At 30.5% G+C, this 9754-nt stretch overlaps 1 non-coding gene across 1 annotated transcript; it reads right to left on the reverse strand.

Annotated features, from left to right (window-relative positions):
- Positions 1–3166: 3166 nt before the first annotated feature.
- TRNAC-GCA (transfer RNA cysteine (anticodon GCA)) lies at positions 3167–3237 on the reverse strand. Its single transcript has one exon. It is a non-coding gene; the product is annotated as a tRNA-Cys (tRNA).
- Between the last annotated feature and the right edge of the window lie 6517 nt (positions 3238–9754).

Genomic DNA, 9754 nt, shown 5'->3' on the forward strand with positions numbered 1-9754 from the left:
TACGGGGTTAAGTGTTTTAAGGATAAAATCCATAGTAGGGGTGTAACGGTAATCTAATCCCTTTACAGTGTAGATCATTCATATAGAGGATCATTGATCAAATTAGGATTATAACAATGGATAACTAATGATGTGTCTATATGGTGGAACATATAGAGAATTCTATCGAGTGCAATTCTAAGTTCTATGCGTGGATTCAATGAAGAATAAATAAGTCAGTGAATTTACGCTATAAATTCTTGATCTGCTTATTGGAAGCTCGGTTATATAGACCCATGCCCCCCCCCACTAGTTTAGATAATATTGCTTGTAAGACTCATATAATTTGTTTTGATTAATCAATTATAATTCTCAAATTAGACTATGTCTATTTGTGAATTTTTCACTAAGTAAGGGCGAAATTGTAAAGAAAGAATTTTTAGGGCATATTTGTTAATTATGATACTTCGTATGGTTCAATTAATAAATATGATAAATGACAATATTATTTAATAATTATTTATAGTTATTAAATAATTAGAATTGGCATTTAAATGGTTGAATTTGAAAATTGGCGTTTTTGAGAAAATGAGATACAAAAATGACAAAACTGCAAAATTGCAAAAGTGAGGCCCAAATCCACATTGCCTAGGGCCGGCCACTTCTATAGGGTTTTTCATCTGATATTTTCATTATTTTAATGCCAAATAATTCAAACCTAACCCTAGTTGAATGCTGTAAATAGATAGTGAAGGCTTCAGGAAATTTACACTTAACTTTCTACTTTTTCCTTCAGAGAAAAACCTGAGCCTTCTCTCTCTAACCCTAGCCGCCACTTCTTCTCTCTCTTCTTCCTTGAAATTTCGAACCACTTAGTGATTAGAGTAGTGCCCACACACAGCAAGTGATACGTCAATCACAGTGAGGAAGATCGTGAAGAAAGACATTCAACAAGGATTTTCAGCCCTAAAGAAGGAGAGAAAGAGATCCAGGTTCAGATCTTGATAATACTCTGCGACAGAAAGGATACAAAGGTTAGAGATCTGAACGGAAGGAGACATTTAATTCCGCTGCACCCGATGTAAGGTTTCTCATATTTTATATGTGTTTATTTCATAATCGTTTTAGAAGTTCATATTTAGGGTGTTAATCAACATACTTGTGAGTAGATCTAAGATCCTTGTAAAATAATTTCCAACAAGTGGCCTCAGAGCCATGGTAATTGATTTGCTTGAAAGTAATTTGGACTTAAAACGATTTGTTTGATGTTTTGGATGGTATCATGTTGTTTTGAGCGTTGTTTGATGATTGATTGATGTTTTTGAATTTTCGTAAAAAATAATTGAATATCTCTTTCTGTAATTATTTTTATTGGATATTATGGAAAAAGTTAAGCAATTTACTTTTTTACAGAACTCAATTTCGATTTAATTTGAATTAGTTATGATTTTTTGAATTTTCGAAAATATCGGGATGGTGTCACTGCACCACGCGCGCGCGGAAGAGGGGATTCCCTCGGACAACACGCGCACAGACACGTTTTGTGTCTGAGAAACCTCCTGCGCCGAGGTTCTCGGTCAGACCAGCCCATGCGCGCCCATGGACAGTATGCAATGCATACTGTCCGTACAACTCGCAATTTTTTCGTTTTTCTTCGATTTTTCATGCTATTTCATGGAATTAACTTCCGATTTTTTGTGTAGTTTTGTATTTAGACATTTACTATTGCTAATTCAATTCTAAATATCATAATTAAATTAATTTTTTTTTTTAAAATTAATTCATGATATTAGTGTAATTTGAATTTGAAAATAGTAAATATCTATCTTTTTTGCTTAATTATCTATCTTATTTTTAAATTTGATTATATCTTATCTTATTTTTTAAATTTAAAGTCAGATTTTAAATTTTAAATTAAATATTTATTTAAAAAATTTGACGTTATTTAAATTTAAAATAAGATAACTATAATCATGTAATTTTAAATAGAAGTAAGATATTTTGCTAACTTTTAAATTTTGTTATTTTATTTATTTAAATTAAATCATAAAATCTGAAAAAGATATTTATTTATCTTTTTTTTTATTTTTATTGAATATTTAATTTATAAAATAACATTAAATTTTTAAAAGTAGTTAGCGAATTTTGAAATGATATTTAGGTTAGTTGAAACTAAATTTTTCAAAATTGTAGGTTTAATTTTAAATATTATTTTATTAATTTCAAAAATATATATATTTTATTATATTCTTATTTTTTCGAAAATAAATATATTTTTTAATTTATTTAATTATTTTTTGAAATTTAATTATTTAAAAATTAAATAAATCCTACATACAACTATCCAGCTAACCTTGTTGCAGGAGTATGTGTTTTAGCTTGTTTGTAAGTTTTATAAAACCTATTATTGGTTGATTGCAAATAGCCATGGTTAACTTGTTGACAGATCCAATGATCTGATTTTAACTCATGGCTCCATTGGTCAAGTAAATAATTTGTAACAGGTAAATTTTACAATCTTCTTTCATCTGTGTATGACCTAGCAACATGATAGGATCCATCCAAATTGTGTGCCTGTGTGAGCCTATATGTTTAATTTTGTTATAGATGCATATAGGTTGTTGTTGCTAAATAAAATATCATAGTTTTTGATAGATTTTATTTAGGCCAATTTAGTTTTGGGCCTATTCAATTAATAACAGTTGTTCATTTTAAGGTTAAATTCCTCTCTTTTGGGCCTTGTGTGAGAGTTGGGAGCCATAGAAGTGGGTACGACATACTGAACCCAGCACCCCCTCACATGAACTACCCCAATTGTGAAGGCCCATTTGCTTGATTTGAATAACTGTACTAGGTTAATTAAATTAGTTTAACCTAATAAAATTGATTAGCAACATAATTAATTTTATTTATTTTGAAATTAATTTAAGAAAACCGTAGTTTAAAGAATTTTATTCTAAGCTAAACTATATGTATTTTCTTGTATTTAATTAAATATAGAATTATAACCAATTAGATTCTTTCTTAAAGGATTTACTGCATTTTCATTTTAGAGAACAAAATATCCCCAGATACTTCGAATCAAGCAAGTCTCAAGAATCCTTTTTCTGCGCTTGCTTCTGCTGGAAAAAATTTGACAAGTTATATCAGCAAAACAGAACAAAGTATTTCGATTCTTTTGTTGATCAGGCGGCACCCGGATTTGAACTGGGGAAAAAGGATTTGCAGTCCCCCGCCTTACCACTCGGCCATGCCGCCAAAATGCTACAAAATAGATGACAAAATTTCTTTTTTTTGTACTTGTATTTTGAATCTCGTTTTCTTATTAGTTATCACTAACTAATCAATTTAAATCTGAATATCTTTTGAATTTCAAATTTCAAAATTAAGTTGAGGAATTTTAGGAATAGGTTATTAAGATTCTTTAGATATTTTTTAAGTTGATATTTTTTTGAATATTAACTTAAAATGGAATATTTTCAAATTAAGTGGTTACAACTCAATTTTTGATATTTAGTTAAATTTAAATTTTAAAATATTTAAGTTCTAGATTTTTTCTAATACAACTTAAATTAGATATTTTTTTTCAAATTTTGTGGAAAGGATACTTAGTCAAGTAAGATATTTTCTAGATAGTTATTTCTAGACTACTTATTATTTCTAATATTAAATAGGAAAATATTATACATTGTGAAATTAATTATTTAAATAATTAATTTTGGTACAATTTATTTTAAGTATATTTTTTCCTAGTATTAAACTAGAGATTAATAATTAAGCCTTCTCTACACTTAATTATTGGTTTCTTGAATTTAATACATTTAATTAAATTGAAAATTAAATATCTAAGTTGATTTTCATCATGATACTTAAATATTTCTTTTTCATGACACTTAATTAAATAGAAAATTATTTTTAGTTGAAATTTATTTTTTCAACTAAATTTAAATTAATTTCAAAATATTTATTTTTCTTTATTTTATTAATCAATTTTCGAAATTGCATTTCATAATGCAAGATGATTTGAATTTATCTTGAAAAATAGATTAAGTTGTAAATTAATTATTTATTTTAATTAATTCTTGGACCAACTTAAATCAATGATTCTTTCATTTATTGATTAATTTAAAATAAATGAATTAAAGTATATTATTAGAAATTGAATAAATTAGTCAAAGAAAAATCTAGATAGGTGATATTTTTTCCTTGAAGTATTTTTCTAAGTAGTTATTATTTAAGTATTTCGAAAATATAAAGTTTTTATACTTTCTTTTTCAAAATACAATAAATATATTCTCATGAAAATTTATTTTGAGTTGCAAATTAATTTAAATTAATACAACTTAAATAATTTTCTTAATATTTATATATCAAAATTACTACTGAGATGGAAACAATTCAATTTATTTCAATCACCATCTAAGTATAATTTTATAAATATTAAATTAAATTCTAATTTAGAATTTTAATTCTAAATTCGATATTTAATGAATATATTTTATTATAAATAATAATGAAAATACATTTTAAAGAATGAGCTTTATTATTATTAAGATATTCGATCTCCATTGTTGGTTTTACATAGCGTTTGTTTTAGTGAGTAATCCTCCCTAATGGAAGAACGTTCATTAGCAACTTCGAACCGTTTAATCTCGAAAGATAAGTAGCTTTGTAAGTGTTTTATATGGTATGGATCACCCTAATGGTGGCGACTGTATTTGACTTGCAAAATATGAAACAATGGTAGAAGCTTATAAGATAGAATAGCCTTGACTCTCGCCTAAACGGGACAACGCTGGATTCCAATCTTGATCGAATAAAAGGTTGCTAGAATGTTTAACATTTTAGATGAGCTGACAACTCTATTCAATGGATGGTAGCTTTGACTCTCGCCTAAACGGGACACTGATATCAGTTTGTTGAAAACCTTGGAAATTATTTAGGATTGTATGTTTTAGTATTTTCACTTGTCATTCCTACTTGCTATATGTTTAATAATTTCTGAATTGTGTATGAATTTATATTGAACCATGTTATTTTCTGTTATTAAATTGTAGTTTAATTTCGAATCTTCATTGTTGGTCTAACTTGGTTTGTTTATCTAATGAGATAAATCCCTAATGGATTTTCACCATTAGACATACATAATAGTGTTAGATCTCGAAAGATAAATATTGTATATGTAACATCTAGCTATTCATCAATTGATGACACCTTAGACTAGTATTTTTACAATATGAAACAAGAAGATTGTATAAATAAGATTACTTTGACTTTCGCTAATCGAATCATCGTTGGATTCTTATTTAAACAACGAAATTATCCTAATTCCTCTTAGCTTATTCATTTCGAATTAGCTCAATAACATATCAGTGGATGAATGGTCTATAAATCATTTCATGTCATTCTATTTTCTCTTAAGAAATTAAATGACGCATATGATTATAATTCCCAAATTCTATTCCACAATGATATAAGTCCTCAATCTTAGAAATCTCCTACTTATATGGGCAAATCAGACTTAGAGTTAAATTAGTAGTGGTGGTCCAAGAAAGAATTACTCATTATATTTGGTATAAATTTAAGTCTTTGACTTTAATTTTAGATTCCAAACAGAAATTTCTTATATTTCTATTTGCAAAATACAATACAGTTACACTTTCACAAGTGTTTAATAACCATCTTCTATTAATGGATTCAAAAACTGTATATTAAAGTATGGAATATGAGTTTAGTATTCTATGACCAAGATCCACTTGCACTATTCTATGAACTTTTTGAAGTAACTAAACCTAAGTCATCAAAACGACACAACCACATTTTTTTTTAATCTATGGCATTTGTATCTTGTTCATAGTGGTTTTGAAAAGATCAATCTCTGCAAAGAGTTAATATGCCTATATCCACTGAAAGTAGTTCATCTCATTCGTAGATGGATGTACATTCAGGGGTGGATATGAGTTTTTCATTGTATTCTTAAAACGATAACTCTAGATTATACCTTATGCAAAGAAATTTGAAATGTTTGAAAAATTTCTGATTTCTAGCAATGGTAAAACACCATTAAGGTAAGTGGTTAAAGATCTTGCGAACTGATAGGGGTGGAGAAATAGTTAGTAGATATGCAGTTCAAAGATCATTAAATTGATTTTTGAATTATATCCAAACTTACCTCCCCCAAAATTTCGATTTGCATATTGATGATTAGTTACTAGTTGTTGCCTAAGACCTTCTATGGTAATACAATTTTAGAATGATGTAATGGTTGTATACTTAATGTAAATCATTACTAGATTCATGGATGACCTAATCAAAATCTTAAGAAAAGCTAGAACAGTTAACCATGGTTTGCATGTTTGTTAGCTATTCTAAGTGATTAGGGGTGGACCATCCCATAGTCAATAGATAAGAAAGTGTTTGTTTAAACAAATAATACTTTTCTAAGAAAATGACTAAGTCTGAAAATAAAGTAGACAATAAAGGAGATATTTTTCTTGATTCCAAAAGTGTTCTATCATCTTATATGACATATGATGATCCCACTGCCTCTGTTGTCTTGTCAAAACCGAAGAGGTCAATACCATTTAGTTTTCTTAGACATAATTCACGGTACCTTGTCGTAGTGGGAGAGTTTCTAGGAACTCACCTTCTTATGACTTGGAAGACACTAGTGATTAAAATCCGTTAAACAAGTAATGGATTGTCAAGATAAGAAACTAAGAAGAAAAGCCAATAGAACTATGGTTTAATCCATTCACATGGAGTAACCTAAACTTTCTATTACAAGGACATAAAAGGAAGTTTCATGTATAAATCTATTCAATGGACTTAACAAAACTTCCTGTTCCTAGTATTATAGGTTTGAGTTTATCTAAACCTATGGCTTGTGGTATACCTGGTAATTACTTACTCTATTGCAAGCAACTTACTTTAGTAAGATGCTGAAGCATTTTCTTTCTAATGGAAATCTATAGAAGCTTCTCGACTTCTAGGCATAGCTTTTATTTATCTAAGGAAAAGTCTCAACTATTCCAGAAAAGATAAAGTCATGAAAGAATTTCTTAAATCAATAGTGAGAGGTCTCAGATATGCTTTCGTATGCCTTAGACCAGACACCTGTTGTTGAGTGGGAGTAATGAGTAGGTATCAGATTAATCCAAGAGAAGAACATTGGAAGACAATCAAGTAAATCTTAAGATTAAGAAGAAGAACTTTATGTTAGTCAATAAGGGTGTATTTAAAACTCTTAGACTACACCACATCAGATTTCGAGATTTGCCTTTGTGCTAGAAAATCTTTCTGATAAGATGGTGATTACTCTGGGGGTGGAATAGTGATTTTGGAGAAGTGTAAAAACCTATCTGAAGTCTCTAGGTCTACCAGAAAAGGACTGGATGTTAAAATTGAAGGAAAGGTACTTATTCAGTCTAAGGAAAGTTCTATACAACTGTGGCACAGTTCTAACAAGCCTTAAGTACTAGTGTTAATTTCCTGATTAACCAAAAGTAGTTGCCAAATGTAATACCCGGAATTAAGAAATGGATTAGCAAAACCCTAACTAGATAATTATGTATAATTGAGGAAATTATATTATTATATAATTTAATATATGTGAAATTATATGAATTTTATTATGTTAAGACCCCGTTGGTGAGCCAGGGGCATTTTAGTAATTATGACCCGAGAAGGGTAAAATTATGAAATTAATTTGATTACGTGCTTAATGGAACTATATTATTATATAGTATACCTGTGTTGTCTTTTCAGGTGTGTTCTGACAGGTTAGCGCGGTATAGTCACAGGGAATTTCGGGCAGAGGCAGGTTCGGGCCCGAAATGTAAATTGGATTGATAATTTGGCATTTTATTTGATGAATGATAATATGAAATTAATTTTGAATTATGTATGCATGAAATGGCAAAATTACCCTTGTGAGGGTGTATGTGTGAATTTAAGCCATGAGGGCAAAATGGTCTTTTGACCTTTATTTCTCTACAATTAATAAAAGATGGAATTTTGAGGAAAATGAATAGAAAATTCTGGTTTTTCCTCCCTCATACCCGAACCCCTCTATCTCTCAACCCTCTTTAAATTTCAAACTTGATTTTGTGAAGATTTGCTTGGTTTGAAGCTTAGTATTTGAGGATTGATTGAGCTTGGCTTTAAATTGAGTTTAAGGTAACTTTCTTTGGCTTGAATCTTTGTTTAATTTTTGAGTTTAAGTCTTGAAAGAGCATGAAATATGATGTAGGTTGTGCTTATGAATTTGAGATGCATGTTGATGTTGTGGGGTTGTTTTGAGCATGCTTGGAGCTTCAATCTTTTGAGTTTATTTGGATTAGGTTTGGATAGAAATTTTAAGGATTATACTTGTGTGTTTATTCTGTTATTGAGACCTAAAAATTGGTTGTGTGAAGGATGAGTTCTTGGCTTAATTTTATAAGAATTCAAGATAGGATTTTCATGGAAGTAAGCTCAAGTTGGAGCTTTGATTTTCTTGAATTGGTAATCTGATTTTTGGGGGTTTATTGTTGAATTTTGATGCATAAGTATGTGTTTAAGACCCTAAAATATTTGCTAGCTTACGTAAGTGGATTGATTGAGAATTTGGTTGTGAAAAGCAAGCTTGAGTTCATGGAACTCAAGCTTGGTGCTAATGGCACTTTTTGATTTTTAGTGCAATTGTTGGGTTTAAGTTGTGGAATATGTTTATTATGACATATATTGATGCTGCGGAAAGTTTGGGAATGTTTGGGGATGATTTGAGTGAGTTTTAGGGGTTTAAAGATTGAGAAATTTCGTGTTCTGCGCCGGACAACCGGAATTCCGGTTGGTTCATCCGGAATTAGGTTGGAGTTCATCGGGAAATGCGAAATTTGTTTTGGCCATAACTTTTGACTCGGGACTCCGTTTGGGACGTTCTTTATACCGTTGGAAAGCTCTTTTCGAGCTCTATGTGATTATCTGTATTTGAAATGCCATGAATTTATTTTATGAATGTGAAATCAGGGGTTAACCCTATTTGTGAAAATCCGGATTGTGTGTGACTAGGATTACGGCACACTGGTCGGGAGCACCGGGATTTGGAATCTCTGCTATTACAGGACAACGGGTAAGACGGTGATTAGCACGTAGAGTATGCGCGGTGGCGCTTATGTTGAGAATGATATGCATGAATGTTAAGTAATAGGGATTAGGGTTATTACCACTAATAGGAACGATCTAATAGCCTAGGGTTATTACCCTAGTGATATATGTGTATAAATGCCATGCCATGTTAATTGAAATGAGATTTAAGGATTATGTGCTCAAGGCATAATCGAGTTGGACTCGAATACTCATGCTTGAGATGAGCCGAAAACTTAAGGCCTTAATGTATTTAGACGTGTGAGAGTAACACGTGGGTCTGCGTCACGTAGATTTAATTAGATGTGTGAGCGCAACACATAGGTCTACGCCACGTAGACATAAATGGGCATGATGAAATAATGATCGAATTACGTGCTATACGGACATATGTGAATGAGCATAACATATTTGTTATGATGATTTATCTTGTCTTCTTGGGCTTGGCTCACGGGTGCTCTCTTGTGCGGGGAAAGGGTAAGGCATTGGGCGATCGGCCATGAGTTTCGGGAGCGGGGGCGAAGAATGTACATGTTCATGCCACTTCGGACCAAGCGGGTTATAGGGTCTACAACGGTGTTGACTTTTGTATTACATTTTGCCTTGCTTAGGTCGGCTAGTAGAAAGAACTTGTAATAAGTTTGTAAAT

The sequence above is a fragment of the Cannabis sativa genome, chromosome X (genome assembly GCF_029168945.1).
Source record: "Cannabis sativa cultivar Pink pepper isolate KNU-18-1 chromosome X, ASM2916894v1, whole genome shotgun sequence".
Taxonomy (NCBI): domain Eukaryota; kingdom Viridiplantae; phylum Streptophyta; class Magnoliopsida; order Rosales; family Cannabaceae; genus Cannabis; species Cannabis sativa.